The following is a 21,042-nucleotide window of genomic DNA, read 5'->3' as shown; positions in this document are numbered from 1 at the left end:
TGTATCGCGTGCGAGTAAAACCGAGCCGAGTCCCCTGGGCTTCGTTAACTCGGTCGGTAATAGCGAGAATCGGCCGGTGCTGACTGCGTAAGGGAGTTTCGAAACCGCGATCGACCCCTCTCGCGTCGAGGGGATTTCCCCTCCCCTCTCTGTTATGAACGATTCTCGCGAAATCTCGGCCACGGTTAAATCCTCGTCGACGGTATTCGCACGTCTCGCGATACGACGTCGACGAATTCGCACGAGTGTGCAAAGCCGTTCAAATTTATAGGCGTTTTATGTCTCGCGTACAGGAAGCGGTTAAGGCGGCTCTTGTATTAAATCCTGGTCACGGTCTCGGCCGAAAAACGTCCACGGAATAAAAAATTTTCCACGTTTTTCTGTTCTTCTTCTTTTCTTCCCTCTCTTCGTTATTCGTATTATTTCTTTCACGAGGTAGACATAGATGTAGATTGAATCAATATTCCAAGGGATAAGGATTTAATCTTTATATTGAAATTTGTTAAACTTCATTCGTTTCTCATTTTATAAATTCGAAAGCTAATAATTTCGATCGATATTAAAAATGATACAATATATCTCCTCTTAGTTCTTCGAGGATCCATTATTTTTTCTCGAGGAGGAACAAGTTAATTGGTGGAATTCAGGGTATTTTTCGTATCGATGCGCCACTCGTTCTTCTCGAGTTCCGAGTCGAGGAACGTGTGCCGGAAGCTGGATCTTTATCGAGGGACGGAACTGGTCGCAGTTCCTTTCACGACTTTGGGCGGCAAAATGAAAATTCTTCGAGCAGTTTGCACGGAGTTCCACCACGCCTGGGGTACACGCATTATAAGAGGAAATCTCCGGTGGAAGAATCTCGGGCAGAGGTTCGATTACGATTCGCGCAAGGTTTAATTTAATGGATGGATTTTTTTCCCTGCTATTCGAATAAATTTCTGCCTCATTTTTCTCGTTCGCGAAAATTGAAATCGATGAATTTTTCATTCGTTGGCGAAGAAGGGGATGATGCGATTCTTTTGCTTTTCGAGCAAGCTTTGCGTGCATTGATCAATTGAATTAATTGATCGTTGTCTTTTATTTGATTCGAAGCTGCGAATTATAAATAAAGTATTATTCGAAATATTAAAAATCTTGTCTCCCATCGAGCTGATAAAATTATATTCCATCACTCGTTAATGTTCCTTCTTGAAGGATGGAAATGCGAAACGAAGACGAAGAATAAATAAATCAAAGAGTAGAAGAATCAAAGTATAATGTTCCTCTTGTTTGTCTCTTATCCTTTTTCGACATTGGATGGAAAAAAGCAACTTGTTTCCTCCGCCAAGTTTCTAAGAAACCAGGGGCGAAACTTTCCGCTCCTCCTCTTTTCTCCTCCTCTCTCTCTCTCTCTCTCTCTTCTTAATTAGCTATTACAAGAAAAGTCTTTTGTAACGCTTCCGGAAATGGATCCCCTCTTAATTGCTAAGAACAACACGTTTTCGTTTCCCTGTCTTCAAATTTAATTGGAGAATAAGAATGAATTAATTTCAAGGAACGTACGAAAAAATTTGCGATAAATTCGCTTTGGCATTGAATCGAATTGTTGATTCAATAATTTCTTGACACATATTATTATACAGCTGCGATGATAAAAATGTAAAATAATAGATATTTATATTTCTATTATTTGAAATTTAAATCCAATGTTTTTTTTAAAAAATATTACAACGTTTATTCTTGTCCATTCTTTTATAAACAATTTACTAATTATTAAGTATACGAGTTGAACAAAGAGAGGAACAAGTTATCTGCATTCACAATCGGGGATGAAAGAAAGAAAGAAAAAGAATCGCGCTTCGAGCTTCGTTGTTCTTTCCTTATTGGACGAGAAGAAAGGGGGAGAGAATGGCTTATGACCAAGTTGTTCCTCGGCGCGCGAAAATGAAAATTTCCTCGCGATCTCGCCTCTTATTTCGTGCCACGTTACTTATTCTCCTTTTTCCCCGAGTTTTACCAACTTCGCTTTGCCGTAGACTGCAGACTGAAACGTTAATTCTGTTTCCTGGCCAAGCGACACTTGGATTTGTAGTTGAAACTTCTGGATTTGTCGAGGTTCCGGTTACTGGCTCGCGCCTTGATCCGGTGAAAAGATCCTCTCCTTCCTTTCTCGATACTCGAAAAAAGGAGGGATGGGTATATTTCAAACTCACCTTGATCATCTTCGATCTTGCTGAGAAAATTTTACAACTGTTTTAGTTTTACTCGACGATAATTTGGTATAGAAATTGTTTTCTTTTTCATAAACAAAATTTTCAGAATCTTCTTCAATTGTTTTGACGTATTGTATTTATAATTTCTTTCCTTTGAAATAAGAGCAGCAGGCTTTCGTTCTTACTCTTCATAATTCTCTTGTTATAGAAGTAAATGCATTTTGTTTTCGTCTCGTAAATTCTCACAAATCGAATTGCAGTGCACTTTTTTTAAAAATTCTGAGCAGTCAGATGTGACTTACAATCTAATTGATCGATCCATCACGTAGCTACGATATTTATTGACTTCTCAGGCTCTCAGTATTTTTTATTTTTTTCTCGATATAATAATTTTTGAATCACGATTGAAAAAAAGAAGGAGCGAATCTCGAGAAGCTAATCTTTCCCAGTTCGGTGATGTTTAAACAACGGGAGTCGCGTGAGATAAATTGAAACTTCAATAAGTTTCGAACATCGGTGGAAGAGGAAGGAAAAAGGACAAACAGCGAGGTAAATGAGAAATCAATGCCGAACAGAGAAAGAAAACTGTGTACGATTTTCCTCTGGAAAGAGAGAGACAGAGAGAGACTTCTTTTGATCTATTTCCTCCCCATTCGTCTTCTTCTTTGTTGGGGGTGTATATCTCTACACGACAGGGAAGGCTTCCTCTTTCACCGCTTCTTGCGCAGCTTACATTGGATCAACCATGAAGAAATTTCGTTTCCTGTTGCGCCAACCACGGAATAAAACTATCAATTAATTGGAAAGATTTTAAAGTGGCGAAAATTTCGAGGAGGAATTTTAGAAAGTGGTACATTTCTTCTTTTTTGCCGAAACGAGAAATCTTTTCTCGAAAGAAAAAAATTAATATCATAGATGAACAATAGTGATTAAAAATCAGAAAAAAATAAGAAATACTGAAAGCATCAATAAATATTATGAGACGAAAACAAAATGCATTTACTGTTACTTCTATAACAAGAGAATTGAAGAAATCATCGTTTCTTTCTTCGCGAATATAAATTTAAAAAAATAAATTATTCGTATCAAAAAAGGCGAAATTTTCTTTCTTGAAATGATTTTCAAAAATATTCTACTCGATGAATTTTATTACACGTAAATATATATATGTAAATCACGAAGAATTAGGATAGATTTTTACATTTCTTATCTCTCACCATTGTGAATCACCTTTTAACGAGAAGAAACCTCCGTGCTTCCACCCTTTTTCACCTCTTGTTCTTTCCTCGCACGCAACCAATCGGGGAACCGCCCTCCTCCTCCTCCTCCTCGCCCTCCAATTCTTCACAAAAGTGTACAACAATTTTAACCGGTCGAAACGTTATGCCGTGGCCTCGAATTCCTGCCCGGAAATAAAACGATAAAACCATTCGGCACACACGTCGGCGGCCATCGGAATTTCGTTTGGCCGACCGAAGAACGGCTCCGTTCGAACGGAAAACAAATTTCTGTAAAATTCGAATTCGAGGGAAAAGGGGCTCCCCTTCCTTCTTCCCCTCAAGACACCCTTCTCCACCGTTCGTGGCGGAAAACACGTGCGGGCTTTCTGTTCAACCTGAGAAAATAAGAAGACACGTTATATCGTGGAATCGAATTTATCTGTTTGAAATTTCTGTGAAAATCGGATCGAACGAATTAATTCTACGTAGATTTAAAGAAAATTGGAATGAACGTTCAAAAGTTTCGAACGAATTTTTGGACACCCTGTGTGTAAACTCGAGTTTACTTATTGAAAGAAGGCGGGGTGGCACGCGATAAGAATTCCGCTCGATAAAAAACAAACATCGTTGGATCTCTCTTCTCACCAAGATTTTCAGGGATCCGTGACTGGGCAACCATTAAACGAATTCAAAACGCGAAGCTAGAGCTGTTACAAGTTGCTATCTGGCCGACAGGATTCCCTCTTTCAAGTAAGATGGCTTTATTGTATTCGAGATTGAACAGTGAATTTAACCTCGACACGTATGAAAAACAGTCTCCTTGTTTCGAAGGAAATCGAAGAATAAAATGTAAATTTATAAAAATTCTATCCAAATAATTCTATTAAATACGAAGCAGCGTTTCATCATCTTAAATTAATTAAATTCTCGAATTTCACGCTGATATTTTATGGAGAAGAATAAGAAGAAGGAAAAGGAGGAAAGAATGGTTATAATATACGAGAATGAATATACGTTAAAATAAACTCGGTTTCGAAGTTAACTTGGAGTTAATTCATTGAGCAATCATGGTGGTGTTTAGCAGTGTATTCCAACCTTCTTCTTTTTTTCTTATTTTTTTTCGTTGCTTCGTGCTCCTCGACGATGGTAATTATTCTAATAGAGAGGGCACAATTCAGGAACCACGCACACTAGCAACGGTTAAATTGTCTGGAATAGAAAATGGCTCGTTAGAAACGATTATTTGTTCACTCATTTCACATTTTATTTCAGTTAATATATCAATATATCTTCATTCGAATATTATTAATCCTCTTCTCCTACTATACACTTTCTTCTTTTTATCATCTCTCTTCTGTTACAATATAAATAACACGTCCTAGATATTAATATTTATAACAAGATTTCTATAAAATCCAACGTGACACTCTTGCTTCTAATCGAACCCTTTTTTCCTCGACCAGAAATCGAGAATCAAGAATTGAATGGACTATCATTGATAGATTTTTATAAAATCCAACGTGATGCTCTTGCTTTCCAATCGAATCCTTTTTTCCTCGACCAGAAATCGAGTATTATTATTCCCAACAGATGTTCTATCACTTTTACCAAGAAATTTCACCTATATTATTTTTCTAAATGACAAGTTTCTGAAATGATAATCCGTCACGAGATTCCCCTCTCTTAATCCGCACGCCGAATTCCCTCCCTAATCACCCGACAATTTCCAGTCGAGCCACGATACACCTCCACGCCCATTTCCACCGCTCGTAATTTCCCTCGTCCAAGGGAAACGACGTCGTTTCGCGAGGGCCCCCGTCAAATCCAAGGCCTTCTCTCTCTCCCCCCCCCCCCCCCCCCCCCCTCTAATGACTCTGCCCATAACCAGCCTCGTCTGGGATGATACGCGCCTCCCCCCATTCCAGCGTACGCATTGGCCGCGCGCCAATCCTTTTCATCACGCGTTTATTCCGTGCAAATTCCTGCGAGCATCGTCTCCTAATCGAGGTGGACGACGAGGTATAACGAAAAGGGGCGAAAGCTCGGTAATTTTGTCGAAAGAGGAGGGTTGGAGCGTTGGAGGAGGGTTGGAGATTCCAAGAAAGAGACGATTTTAGGGTATTCAATAAGGTGTTTTCTTTTTCCAAATTCCAAGACTTTGTTTCAATGAATAGATATCTTTTAATTCTTCTCGTCCAAAATTTCTTTAACTTTCAAATTTTCTGGATGCACGATCTTTGGTACGAGTTTTTGCGTGTTCTGTAAGATACAGCAGCTTCAATCTTAAAAAACAAAAGAACGGATGATATATGAAATGGAAATTATAATTATATTTAATCACAAGTTGTGTAGAAAGAAAGGAGGAAAGAAGTTATTCGTTAATATTTTTGGATCTGTATATTTCAAAAATGATCTTGTCGAGAATCGAGGAAAGAGGAAATAGATTTTTATAATCGAACGACATTAAAAATTTGGGTATACGCCTTTCGAAATAGGATGTGAAAAATCTAAAAAATAGAACGATAAATGAAGTATAATTGAAACGATATAAAAAATCGAGGATATTTGTATTTTTACCTTTCATAACGTAATACCAACTTGAGCTGTCAAGTTTAATCCATGGAAGTTAAACTGGTATATACAATTTAAGTATAATTTAACTATCTTGACAAAGAAACGTGGATCGAAGTGATATTTTCGCCTGTAAGTTCAAAGTTGATACTTTTCCATCCAAGGATAGACTTCGAAAAACACCGAAAGTAAGTAATTAGAATCGTTTCCAAAACGATAAACAATCAAAGCCCTCGTTACAAATCGAGCTAATAAAAGCTCAAAGCTCTAGCATTTCTGCGTAGCATCGATTAAAGAGCGTTGTGTATCCAAGTAGTTCAGGGTCGAGTTCAATATTCGAGCCTATTACAATTTTCGATGAACGAAATATACGTCAAAGAAACTCGTTTAAGACAAAAATCGAATGGAAATGATTGTGCATGATGTCAATAGTGTCATTTTGCTTGCCATACGTTCCTTTGACGTGTATATTCGTTCATCAAAAATTGCAAATATACTCGAATATATGATTGAAGCACCGCTTGAATCGAAGAATAATATTTAAATTTATTCTTCTCCTCTTTTTTTCCACTTCTCTCTATAAACGATCGTATCTTGGACGATTAATCCGATTAATATATATATAATCGATCAATCTATCTAGATTGTTAGACGAAATGAAATTCTGAGAGGCGAGCAAAGCGCGTGTAAAATCAGTTTTCTTTATTGCAAAACTTACACCGATCAGACAAGTTTCGAGGAACACTGCGTCGTAAACTCTGGATTGGAACTGTGGAGAGTGATAGCAGCGTGGAATAATCTCGTACCGGCGAGATGTAACGCGATATTTTTACGTCGCGTAGCGACACGGATTGAACGGTTGTAAAGTTCAAGGGAAGCGATTCAGCAATTTGTTTATTTTATTTTTCGTTCGAGAATCCAACTAATTCTTCCTTATACAACAAATTTTCATCGCGGAAAAATTTTATAGAACAAACATCGAAACAAATTTATATAATTTTACAATACGATAAAAGAATCAGTATATCTTTCGAAGAAGGATCAAAGAAGCTAAGAGAAGTCGATAATAAATTCGTTAAAACCTTTTCTAAAAAAGAAATATCGGTTAACGGTGTTATATTTCGACCGTTCTAGTTATGCAGTTTAACGAAAATTATCCTTTATATTTACGACGCAGTATTTCGAACGCGTCACGCGACGAAATATAGGATTTGCCTCGAAAAAAAAGAAGAAGAAAGAAAGAATCTGCACGCGTGCCTACTTTACACACTGGAAATTCGATGCACACGACGAGATATCGTTATCTTGGATCGTTTCCATTCACCCAATTTATTTTTCACCAAGGATAAAACTTGTTGTAACCGACTATATAATCCAATCTAAATTCTTTGCTCTAAATAAAATAATAAAAAAAATACAAGATTCGGCAAACTTCTCTGCGCAAACGTTGACACTTTGACCCACCCCCCCCCTTAAAATCCCGCGAAAGGCAAAGTTACACACGAAGAAAGATCGGAAGCGATTTCAAGTATGGAAATCTCCTGTTGACAGTCCAAACTATCGCGCTTACTAATCCTCCGAGTGTTTACCCTGTAATATCCGATTAATCGTTTGGAACTCTCTTCATTCATGGCCTGTCTAATATCCACCAAGCGATAAATTCTTTCTCGAAAAGAAAAAGGAACAAAGAGTTCTTTTAAGAGAGAGAGAGAATAAATAGACATCTGGATTTAATTCCACACCATCGAGGGTGGTACCTTTTTCTCTAGGCCTCTGTCTGAGCTTTGTGTAACGCTGCCAAGATGAATATTACGCGATAAGAGAGGGAAGAGAATCGTTGGGGAGGGAGAGGCTCGCGTTACAGACGTAACTGGAGCTTTAACCGGAGCTTTAGAAACTTGGGGGAAGGAGAAACCGGTCTCGAGTTAAGAACGCGTTGATTATTAGTCGTATTTGGATAATTGGTTATTCGTGTTCGTATTTCGAATAAGGAGGGTTGTGTGTCGTCGTTTCGTTTCGATTCGAGAGAAGATCGAATGAAAATGAAAGGTTGTTGAGGCGCGTCAGATGTGCGTCCGCGAGCGTGTTGGTTTAATGGAATTTTGAGGTAATGGGATGATGAATTTCGTTTGTTCGGGAATATCGAGAGGGATTTTGGAAAAATCGAACGAAAGAGCTCAGGCATTCGTCTTTGGGGTGTAATCGATGAATGAGGATCTCCTTATCGTAAAGGAATTAATTTCCAATTTAAATATAATACTTTTCTTTTCGATTTTAAAATAGAGAATTGCACAGAAATAATAATTTAAAACCTCGCGAAAAGAAGAATTATCTATTTGATATATTCGATCCAAAATATCGAGTTTACTTCATCCCTTCATCCTTAATAACGAAACTTGGGTAAACTATACCGTGTCGAAACTCTCCCTCTCCCTCTCTCTCTCCTTCTCTATTCCATTTCTGCGCAAGATGCTGATTTAATTACGGCATTAATATTTATGTCGCTTTTATTATCGTAACCGTATTGCGTAACGTCGAAACAGGCCTTGGAAGCTCGAGCTTCTGGAAACTAATTTCGAGCCAAGTGTCCCGGTAAGCAACATTCCTCGATCGGGCGAGGAAAGAAGAGGAGATTAATCACGCGATCGCGCGCGCAAGATTGTTAATGGAAAGCTGAATTTATTTCCCGCTCGATACCAACTTCTTCAACTACTACTCTACGCTTTTTCTTTGAAATTACCGAGCTTTTGTCCTCCTTGCCAGCAGCGAGGTTGGAAACGTTTAACGCCGTTCGCAACTTTTCTGCATTTGCGCTTTCAACGTTCGTTCGTTTCTTGGCACGACTGTATATCGTTAACCGAAGAAGTACAAGCCAATTCTTGAAATTATACATCTCTACTAGAATACTATTCGAATAAGTTATCTCCAATTAATTCTCGAAGAAATGGAAAAATCGTTTATTTACCAACTTTGAAAATAAATAAATGGATCTCGAAAACTTTTTTGGAGAAATCTCCATATTTAAAATTCCAATTGTTATTATCAGAGAGTGAAATTCGAAAGGAAACGAGGCAATTTTCGATCTCCAGGGCTCGATGCACCACACCGCGTGGAAAATTCGCATCCGCGGATATATAACCGTGGCGGGTGAAGTAAAGCTCGGGTTGCAAAAGTTATTTAAAGTGTGGCCGAACTCATGACTGATTCAGCCCGAAAAGGAAATTGGTTAAACGAAGATAAATCATCGGCGGGAGAAGTTGAGTCGATAGGGGGAGAGGAGAAGAGTGCGAGTTTACCGCAAGATAAACCACCATCGCACAATACCTGACCCCGATCACGCTTCGTCGCATCTGCAACTCTCCCTCTTTCTCTCTCTCTCTGGTGAACTCTGGTAAATTAATTAAATTCCTCAGTTTCGTTCGCGCGACCGGGATGAATGAAAGAGGCGGAATGAAAAACGGAGGGGGGCCGACCAGTCTCGCGACAGGGGTGAAATTAACACTCCTCCTAACTAGGGGAGAGGCCAGGAGTTTGTTTCTTTTCGATCTTCTTCTCCTTTTCCACGAGAGAAACACGAGACTCGTGGCCAATCTTTCGAAAAAATTTTGGTTTTATTTAAATTTAGTTTGGCTCTTCTCTGTCTTCTTCTCTGTCAATCCTTTGAAAGAATTTTGGTTGTATTTAAACTCGTTTGGAAGCTTCTTTCTCTGTCAATCCTTCGAAAGAATTTTGGTTTTATTTAAATTTAGTTTAGAAGCTTCTTTCTCTGTCAATCCTTCGAAAGAATTTTGGTTTTATTTAAAGTTAATTTGGAAGCTTCTTTCTCTGTCAATCCTTCGAAATTTTGCTTTTATTTAAATTTAGTTTGGAAGCTTCTTTCTCTGTCAATCCTTCGAAAGAATTTTGATTTTATTTAAAGTTAATTTGGAAGCTTCTTTCTCTGTCGATCCTTCGAAAGAATTTTGGTTGTATTTAAACTCGTTTGGAAGTTTCTTTCTCTGTCAATCCTTCGAAAGAATTTTGATTTTATTTAAATTTAGTTTAGAAGCTTGTTTCTTTGTCAATCCTTCGAAAGAATTTTGGTTGTATTTAAACTCGTTTGGAAGCTTCTTTCTCTGTCCATCCTTCGAAAGAATTTTGATTTTATTTAAACTCGTTTGGAAGCTTCTTTCTCTGTCAATCCTTCGAAAGAATTTTGATTTTATTTAAAGTTAATTTGGAAGCTTCTTTCTCTGTCAATTCTTCGAAAGAATTTTGGTTGTATTTAAACTCGTTTGGAAGCTTCTTTCTCTGTCAATCCTTCGAAAGAATTTTGGTTTTATTTAAATTTAGTTTAGAAGCTTGTTTTTCTGTCAATCCTTCGAAAGAATTTTGGTTATTTTATTTAAAATTTGGAAGCTTCTTTTTCTGTCAATCTTGATGTTAATTTTGAGGAGGATCTTTGTATCGACGGATAAGGTGATAAAGGGGAAGGGTTGGGATCGAGTTGTCGCAAATCCTAAACAGAGAGTGGAAAGTTCGTTTCCTTGGGAAATGAATTTTAATTTCGGCCGATTAACGAAGTTCGTGTTTGCCCGCTTCGCGGGGGATTCGGGATATTAACATACTTTCCTCGTTCGTTTCCCAACTGATTAAAAACTTTCTCATAAATTTGTCTCTGTAAACGAGTCGCCCGGGTGGTGTAGCTCTAATTCAATTAAACCGAGTAACACGGTCCATTGATTTAAGATTCCGCTCGAGTTTCGCTACCCTCTCCTTCCTCCCTCCTCGTGCATCCTTTTCCAAGTTTGCGTCGCGTGGTTCTCCAACCTTTCCAACCTCTCGTGTCGCTCGTAGTTTTCACGATTCGAGCGGCGAAGAGGGTTGGACGGCCGAAGATGGACGATTTATTTTTTACCAGCAATGGATTACGCGTTCCAAGATTTTGACGGTAATTTAATTTTCTTCGATTCTCGAGGAGGGGGCGTGTTACGTTGGATTAGCTTTGAAAAATTTATACTGGCCGGGAGAACGCGAGTTTTAGAAAGAAATCTCGTTTAGAATCGATATATATATAGAAAGTTTCTTCTTGTTTGAATATTCTATTATCAGTTCCTTGTTTCTCATTGTGATTTGTGTCTCTGCAGAAAGTATGTCTAATATTGCGCGTGTTAAATGAAACTGAATAGAAATCATTTTAGTATACGCGTATAATTTGATAAATTTAGTAAATAAAGAGGAAGAAAAAATTCTTCCACAGAGTTGGAATTGAAGGGAGATCCATCGAAGGGAGTGGTTTTTCCTTAGAGATGAGAATTGTGCAAAGATTGTCCGATCAGTCTTCTTCTAAAAGTTGTTCCTCGCAGAGTTCGATTTCCTCGGATACACAATCTGACTTCTTCCCGGATGGAGAAAACTACTTCTCATTAGCCCCTTCCCATCCAGTTTCAGAAAATGTTTTGGCGAATGCGAAGGGTTGGATGTGGAAACTCGGCAACCGAGCAATTTCCTTGGCCTGCCTCTGACAAGGGAAACTTTACTGAAACTGAAAATTTATTTGAAACTTTAGTAGGATTCGTAAAGTAACTAAAAAGAGATGTACAACGAATTTCCTTTCCCCCCCATTCTTTATGAAAATTGTAAACATCAACGCGACTTTTTTCTATATTGAAAACGATCGATGAAGACAAAATTAAAGATCAAATCGAATCACGTTTTATTAACCCATGCATGTCCCATATTTTACACTCTTTCTTATCTTACCTATTCACCTCTTTATCCCTGCAAAGTAAGGGCAAGACGCGTGACATCCATAAATCATAAATTAACCGAAAAAGGGAATAACTTCTCTGGCGTAACACAATCTTCAACAATCTTTAATCTCAAAAAATAATACATTTATGAACAAAATTCCATCACAATTTTAATCTCAAACTTTCTCCAATATATATATTTCTAAAATTCTCAACAATTCCATCACAATCCTAACATTCCTTTCTAAGGATCTTCTTAAAAAAGAAGACAATCGTAGAAGACAAATCCTGAACGAACCGAACTGCGCTCTTCTCGAGAAGGGAACGAGAAGGGGGGTTAACCCGTTCTTTATTCCAGAAGAGGAGGACGAGATCTCGTCCCGTGGACTCGAGATGAATAATAAATAAAGGGGCCGGTGTACCGATAAAGCTTCTCCACGCGGTTATTACTATATTACACGTGGAAGGGCTTCTCTCCTCTTTCCTCCTCCATCATCCCTCCATGTCCTTCCCCCTCCCCACGTTCTCTCGTTCTTTGTCCACGATGCACACGTCCATGCTGATCACGCGAGCTCGCGTGCGATATCCTCCCACTTTGTCTCTTCTCTCTGCATATATATATATACTTTCATCTTCACTTTTCATGATACCGAAACTACACGCTCTTTCTTCTATCCTGTTTCTCAGCCACGTTGCAACTCCCACGCTTGCTCTTTTAATTCGTGCCTATGCCACGTGTTGTTCATAATTTAGTTTCTTTTTATAAAATTCGTTATGTCAATTCTCTTTTTTCTTTTCAAAGGAAGATTAAAAGTTAATGTTGTTAGGGAGCAGGTTATATGGATCCTGTAACAGGAGTTTGAAACCGCAAAGCTGGCTCAAATTGTAGGAGGAAGCACGCCAGAATGAGTCCTCGAGTACTGTTCCAACTAATCCTGACGAGCAATATTATTCATTGATGCGATTCAAATTTCGAGAAATCAAATATTTATGCTACGTTCACACCTGTGAATGAATAATTATTATATTCCATGATAATTCAATGTATATATATATATATATATATATATATATATATATATATATCAGTTGGATCGAATAAACGAAATATATCTTTCCATCAAAAAGATTCTTTTGATCGAATTAAAAGTTTCGCTTGCCATTATTTTCATATATTCGCCTCTCCTCTAGTTACGTCTCAATTGTTCATCAGCCATTCTCGCCAATTCAGGTGGATACATATTGCTTTGTTTAGCGGTATATAGCTGTGGCCAATGTGTGAACACGGTATTAAACACGAGGTCGGACTAACTACCTGTTCTGTTCCACCATGTACTATGCGTTACCGAGGTCTCCTTTGGGACAGGCGTTGGGGACAAGAGGGATACTTTGCTCGCTCCGCCTAATTCTCTCATCATCGTGCAACGCTGCGGAGGATATCTTATTCCGGGACTTTGACACGAACATTTTATGTGGCTCCGTTCCAATCTATCTGAAATGATTCAAGATGATCAATAAGAGGAGATTTTTATCTTTGTATAAAATTGATAGTAATGAAATGTGGGATGAAAAGTGTTAAACTTTATTTAATAATTGTTAATTTGGAACGTCGATAAGCGAATTTTGAGTTTTAGAATTAAATGGAGGGTGCTACTACGAGATGTTGGTAAAAAAGAGCTAGAGTCGAGAAGGGTTGAGCACTCTTTCTTGGGGAAAAAAAGTTCTTCGCATTAGCTAGCTAGTTCTGGCTAATTTTCTTTGACGATTCTCGGGGAAAAAATGTGAAAAAGATGTGGGAAATTGAAATGTTGGCGGCGTAAATATAAAGGCAAAAATTACGTTATAAATCGATCTTGAAAAGTTCTCCTCGCCCCTTATTTTTCTTTGAAAATAGTAGAAATACGTGATTCGTATGCAAATCCATCAATTACACGAAATATTAAACGAATCATGTGCATCAGGATTGAATATTAACTTTTTCTGCGTGCATTGTTTCTTTTATTGTTGTACACCAACAGAATGTTTCGAGTGATAAGATACGTTTTATATTTTCTTTTTTTTTTATTGAACACTTGAAACATCAACAAAGATTTATTTTTAACTGTATTTGATTATCTGTATCTATGTATTCCGTTTTAACAAGAATAGAAATTTTTGAAAACTGGGAAAAAAATGTACACGCGTATTAAAAATTTTTTACAAGAAAAATATAAATATTGGAAGGTCTATTACAGAAAATTTTCATTAGAAAGAAATTCTGGAAAGAAGACACGAATTGAATTGGAAACGGAGATTCTAATATAGAAATACAAAGTTATTTTAGAATTGGAAGGAGAGTAATTTTGAAAAGAAAATACAAATCAATTTGCAATTCTATTTTTATTTTGGAAAACGTTTGATAAAGATATTATCGAAATTATTTTAGGATCCACACATATTGCGTTGAATCTTTTATGTAACATTCTTGGAACTTTATTTTACTCGTAAAATAGCAGAATAGCATAAAATGAATCGCAGCTGACCCAAGTAAACCCTAATATACTTGTCTTCATTTGACGCTCCTGTTTCTTCAATTTACTTCTATTTATTTTCAAGTGCTGATGCACTTGATGCACGTACGCTGTCTGTGCAAGTTTCTCGTGTGACAATCTCATATTTTATCGAGAATTATATTCGCTACTGTTTTTCATTAAACGTGTAACGATGAAATTTTCATGAGAATACATATCTTTCTACTACGTATGCTTCGCATATTTTACATAAACGTCTAACAAATTCCCATTTGATTAATCAACACAATAAACTAATTAACATAAACTTTTTAAAAAAATAAATATATTTATTCCATAATTTATCTTAAAACTCTATTGAAACTCTGTTAAAATTAGTAAAATTTTGAACCGCTATAATTCCAAATACGATGACTTCCGGTCAACGAATGAACGATCGTTGGAAGCGCGGAACCTCCCCCTTTAAAACGCTTTTTCATTTATCCCGATACGACTTCCGGTTGCCGAGATATCGTCGCGTAAAGAAAAGAATACTCTCCGATCATTTACCTTAAAGCGGATTAAAATCTTATTAAAATTGACAAAATTTTAAATCGCTGTAACTCCGAAGATAATGACTTCCGGTCAACGAACGAGCGATCGTTGGAAGCGGGGAACCTTGCCCTTTAAAACGCTTTTTCATTTATCCCGATACGACTTCCGGTTGCCGAGATATCGTCGTGTAAAGCAAAAGGTAATTTTTAATCGTTTATTATCCCCGTCCTTTTCGCTTACTCGGACCTCTCGCTCCCACCTCCGCTCGCTGACCTATCCCAAATTGCAGACAAACGGCAGACGCGATTCCTAGAAATGCATAGTACGCATTTCCAAGAAAAATAAGTAGGTCAGTGGGTCGCGGTCCCATTCATAATTTCCGCCCGGTCTCGAGCGTTACGGATACTTTGAGCCCTTATATCTCGGCAACCGATTGAGATATCGGGATAATTCAAAAAGGGACTTCAATGGCATGACTCCCTCTATTTCTTAAGCGGATTTTGAGGACAAAAATTTTAATCTATTCTCGCGATTTTTACGCGAAAAATTCGAATTTTATTTATGAATAACACATTTTGCAATTGTAATGATCTGTTCCCGTGATTTAAATTTGTTTAATTTTATTGTTTTAAGATAAGAGATTTTGAGATATCGGGATAAGCGATATTCAAAAAGCGATTTAAATGGGATGGTTTTCTCTATCTCTCGAGAAAGTTTTGATGGTAAAATTTTCAATTTTTTTTCTCAATTTTTATACGAGAAAAATCGAGATTCTATTTGTGGACAATAGTTTTATGGCGATATAAAACACATAGAGGGTAACGTGACGCGTATATTTTATATATATTAGTCGAATATTTGAACACGTTTTAGCTATATAACAGTGGTTTAAGGATGAAATTACAAACGACGAGATTAAATACCATTACCTTTCGAAAAGAGTTGAGTTTGCAGCAAGATTGTTAGAATTTGTACCATGCGTGCTGTCAAGATTTCACGTCGTTATCGATGCTATTATATAATTATTTGTACAAATTCATTCGTTCCTTTTTTCAAATATATACCCACGTTCTTATCCACATAAAATTGTTTTCTCAATATTTTACTATTAATGTTCGCAAATAAAACGGAACCTGTTATTATTAAAACCAACAATTTGTATTAAACTTATAAAAATATTGCATCGTCTATAAGACTTTAATATCCATTACAATCACATACACGTGATAAGTGCAGAGCTCGTGAAAAAAGTGACTTTCCAATCTCCCAAAGATTTTCACCTCCATCCAATATAAAATTTCTCATTCCAATAAAATTCATCTTCCACTCTATTTCTTTTCCATTATATCTCGGTATACATTCAATGATACTCTTTCCTCGCTCTATTACTCGACGAATAATTTCAAAAAAAAAATCCCTTCTGAAACGAGACAGAAACCAATTTTAATTTCCAATCCGAATAAACAAGCCTCCTTTTATATTTTACCCAAAAGATCGTCATCAAAGTCCTCGTAACCCCGGCCACAAAAGAACCATCAGTCAGAGATCCATCGATGAAAGGATCGTCGTTGGTTATTCGCAAATATTTTTCTTTAATATCCCCCTCCCTCCTCCCACGATAAAACGACTCGAAGGTGCGTTTTTCACGATCACCTGCTCTACCAACCAGTTAGCCAGACCGACGATTTGCAAATCGGACAATTTCCATTAGAGAGGAAATGTAACACACGCACTTTCCCTTTTTCTCTCCCCCTCTTTCTCCTTCTTTTTCTCCCCTCCTCGGTGTTCAACTGTATGGAGCCGTTCGTCTAACGGCCGCTCGTAACCGCAAGCGTTTTCCGCTCGAGTAAAAACAATTTCCATAATTGAGGGGACACTTGGCTAATCCTCGGCCGAGGTTATCGTTGTGTTAGCGGGCTCTGGATCGGTATGAAGGGTTTACGCGTCGCGATCTCGTTGCACAAGCAAGTATAAACGATGAGATGTGTGTGTGTCCCGAAGAATTGGGCAGGTTGGATGGTTTCTAGGAGAATTAGATTAAAAATTATAGATTATTTTCACGATACATCGTTTGGAATGATAGAGATGGATTCTATTCAGAAGTTTTTTTTTTTATAGTTTAAACGAGGTTGACGATGTTTATTTAATTAGAGATATTTGATCGAATTATTTTTAAACCTTTCTGAATAGAAATATTTTGGGAAAGAAAGAATTGATGTACGAGGGATAATAAAAGACTTGTGATATTTGTTATTTGAGTATATCGAAGAAGAATCACGCGTGATACAAATTCGAAAAAACGATTACGAAACGAGATATATTTAATTTTAAAATCAATCCGAATTTCGATGAGATACAAATGACCGGGATTCTTAATTAAATATACATCGCATAGTTCGAAATTATTTTCGAAAAAATTTAACAAATTTTCAATATCTCGTAAATTAAACTTTTAATAAAAAAAGTACAATATCTCGATTATACAACAATTTTTCTTTTTTTTTCAGAATGTTACAACCAGTCCATTCCATCTTTCGAGCGATAACCCAGCACTTCCGTTCACCCAGATCATTCCCTAAGAATTACCCTCCCCCCTCCCCTCCTCCGCACGAATCAGAAGGATGAATATTGAACGAACATTTTCCACTTAAGTTAAAGTGCCGTTTTCGTAATCGACTTCGCGCTAATTTATTCCACATTGGCAATACATGGACGAATGGTAACAGGAGGATTAATAAAGTCTAACGTAATATATTTAACCAACTGATGTAACTTATTCTAATACCGTGATATAATAAACGACACGATTATTACATTACTCGCCAATTTGTTCACGGCTTTTTGTACTTATAGAGATGTATATATATATATATTACGCCCACGTGTTATTTTTGAAATAATTCACGATCCTCTTCCTCGATTTTCTTTAACGATTCGAATGGAAAATATCGATCATCAGAGGATAGAAACGTTATTTACGACATCAAACAGGAATTAAATGAATATTTTTTTATATTACACGTGAATCACGAATAAAGGAATGATGGAACGAAACAAGGAAGACAATTCGAGACAATTCTAATGATTCATCGTACGTTTGCAATAAAAATTTCGAACTGTTTCGAATTATTCAAGTGTCCTCGAAACTTTTTAACCTTTTTTCGATTACTTTGAGCGCGATATCTTTATGGATCCCTCACGAATCGAGTCTTATGTTCGTTCATTATTTCGAAATTGCTCTGAAGATGGAAACGTGGTTGAATAATAATTGTGAAAAATATGTGGAAGGAAATGTGTTCGATTTTTGTAAGACGATAATATTTATCTATTCACGAAACGAAATTTTATGGAAAAAGGGGGAATTTTAGAGAGTCGGCGGAGGTTCGATCAATTGAAGAGGAGAATTATTTTAACCTGGATATCATGCAGTCAGGTTTCTATTTATGGGAATGTGTGTCGAAGGCAAATTGACACGCAATTGAGAAAATGACCGCCGGATGCCGGTTATACCGAATTGACTGAGATTTATAAGATTGCAACCGCGTGCGAGTATGTTTGATATTTTTTGAAGAAGAAAAATGGAGGAAATGTTATTTTTTTTCCCAGTATGAATTTTTAAACGAAAATCGAAAATTGTTTGAATTCGATTTTTAAATTTAATCTTCCTTTTATTTCGAGTTCACTCAAATTTTTCCTAATCGATTTTTCTTTTCTTTTCTTTTTCAATATCTATAGAAAGATTTTTCTATTGCTTCGATTAAGAATTTCGTTGCTGCATACCTTTCTTATTCGAGAATTAGAAACTTTCTAATAGATATAGTCATTATTCCTTATGATAATAGAAAAAAACTTCACATCTAAGAGATCTACATTCCTTTCCAATATAAAAACCTACCTAGCAGTGTCTACCATAAGTATAAATCCAGATTGATGTTCCTGCCTGAGAAGTCAGTCGACTAACTTTTCTCTTCGCAATAACTTTCCCCGTTTCTTACACGCATTCCTTTGAACCTAAAAAAAAAAAAAGAGAGAGAGAGAACCACTCCCTAATTATTAAGAATAATAATCCCACATTTAACAAAAATTATAAAGAATCGAAGAAAAATTTCACCGTGATTCACCGTATATTCTCAGATATACTGTTATCTGTTGTTATCGTACAAAGATAATAAGTATAATTCTTCGAATGATAACGTAATCAAAACCTTCTTTATACACGCGTCAGAAAAATCTGTTAAAATGTTGCGACGAGCAAAGAAGAATTCGCAAGATACATTATCTCTCTCTCAAAAAAAAATCTCGATTTCAAAAAGCTATCAACGTCAACGTGTTCCTCGAATCGAAATGGACGATGAAGAAAGGTTTTAATTACGAATAGAACGAAAAATAACCCTTTCCTGTATCGTTCTCGATACAATATATTGCGACGTTACGATTCCAAGTGGACGGAAATGAGGTCGTCGTGATATCCTCGTCGTGATATCCGCTGCATGCACGATTCAAATATAATAACTGTGTACTCTTCTCGCGAGGTGTCGATCGCCATTTGTCAAACTTGAATGCTTTCTAGATCTCTCTCTCTCTCTCTCTTTCCCTCTCTCTCTCTCTGTCTGTCTGTCTGTCTGTCCTTTTAATAAAAAGAAATTATGTACATTTTAATCGAATGAAATTTATGAGTAATAATATATATATAACTTTGTATAATATTTTTATATATAATTAAAATATTATATTCTATATTTTTATATAAAAATATTATACAAAGTTAATAATATTAAAGTTTTAATAAAAATGAAGAAAAAAAAGTATTCCTCTTTCTCTGTTTGTCTGTCTGTCTGTCTGTCCTTTTAATAAAAAGAAATTATGTACATTTTGATCGAATGAAATTTATGAGTAATAATATACATAACTTTGTATAATATTTTTATATAAAAATATTTTTATATAAAACTATTAGTAAACTATACTATTTTTATATAAAAATATTATACAAAGTCAATAGTATTAAAGTTTTAGAAATGAAGTACTAAAGTTTTAAAAATGAAAAAAAAAAAGTAAGTGTTCCTCTTTCTCTTTCTCTCTGTCTGTCTGTCTGTCTGTCTGTCTAATCCTTTTTAATAAAAAGAAATTATGTACGTTTTAATCGAATAAAATTTATGAATAATAATATATATAACTTTATATAATATTTTTATATAAAAATATTTTTATATAAAACTATTATTAAAATTACTAAATATTTTTACATAAAACTATTACTAAACTATACTATTTTTATATAAAAATATTATACAAAGTTAATAATATTAAAGTTTTAGTAAAAATGAAGAAAAAAAAAGTATTCCTCTTTCTCTCTCTCTCTCTGTCTGTCTGTCTGTCTTTTTAATAAAAAGAAATTATGTACGTTTTGATCGAATAAAATTTATGAATAATAACATATAACTTTGTATAATATTTTTATATAAAAATATTTTTATATAAAACTATTACTAAACTATACTATTTTTATATAAAAATATTATACAAAGTTATATATGTTATTATTCATAAATTTTATTCGATTTTTATATAATATTATGATATTATAATATAATATCATAATATTATAATATTTTTATATAAAACTATTACTAAATTATACTATTTTTATATAAAAATATTATACAAAGTTAATAATATTAGTTTTAATATTAGTTTTAAATAAAGTTTTAGTAAAAATGAAGAAAAAAAAATATTCCTTTTTCTCTCTCTGTCTATCTGTCTGTCTGTCTTTTTAATAAAAAGAAATTATATACGTTTTGATCGAATAAAATTTATGAATAATAACATACATAACTTTGTATAATATTTTTATATAAAAATATTATATTAAAGTTTTAGTAAAAATAAAGGAAAAAAAAACAAATGTTGGAAAAGTATGGATTTTGTTATTTCTAATTGATAATCGAGAAAATTTTTCACTTTGGAATGGAATATATTACAAATTTGAGATCATTGGGATATAATTTTTTAAACGATTAATCATTTTGCGTAATCTTAGAATAAAATACCGCACTCTTGACCACTCTTTCTCCCATAACGTGTCTTTATTTAATAATTTTTACAATAATTAATCAACAGTACTTGTATATAGTTATAAACAATTGATTAATTTATAAATTTTTGCGCGAGACTGACCAATTTACTGAACAATGCGATATTCTTTCGAGGAGCGAAGGGGAAACACGTCCGCTCCGCTCCGCGTCCGGAAAGCGACTGCGTCGAATCGATATTTTGGATATCA

At 35.5% G+C, this 21,042-nt stretch overlaps 1 protein-coding gene and 1 long non-coding RNA gene across 5 annotated transcripts in view; one reads left to right on the top strand and one right to left on the bottom strand.

The window, feature by feature from the left end:
* Positions 1-21,042, top strand: part of LOC724736 (semaphorin-1A) — a 404,583-nt gene that overhangs the window by 71,425 nt on the left and 312,116 nt on the right. The gene's annotated exons all lie outside the window — the stretch shown is intronic.
* On the bottom strand, positions 12,825-19,385 carry LOC102654107. The gene is made up of 5 exons (XR_003304173.1): positions 18,655-19,385; positions 16,246-16,782; positions 15,981-16,179; positions 15,689-15,892; positions 12,825-13,207 (listed from the first exon to the last, which is right to left on the bottom strand). It is a non-coding gene; the product is annotated as an uncharacterized LOC102654107 (long non-coding RNA).

Source organism: Apis mellifera, linkage group LG2 (genome assembly GCF_003254395.2).
Source record: "Apis mellifera strain DH4 linkage group LG2, Amel_HAv3.1, whole genome shotgun sequence".
In the NCBI taxonomy this organism is placed as follows: Eukaryota; Metazoa; Arthropoda; class Insecta; order Hymenoptera; family Apidae; genus Apis; species Apis mellifera.
The sequence above is the reverse complement of the archived record's forward strand: the minus strand, read 5'-3'. Positions and strand labels throughout refer to the sequence as shown.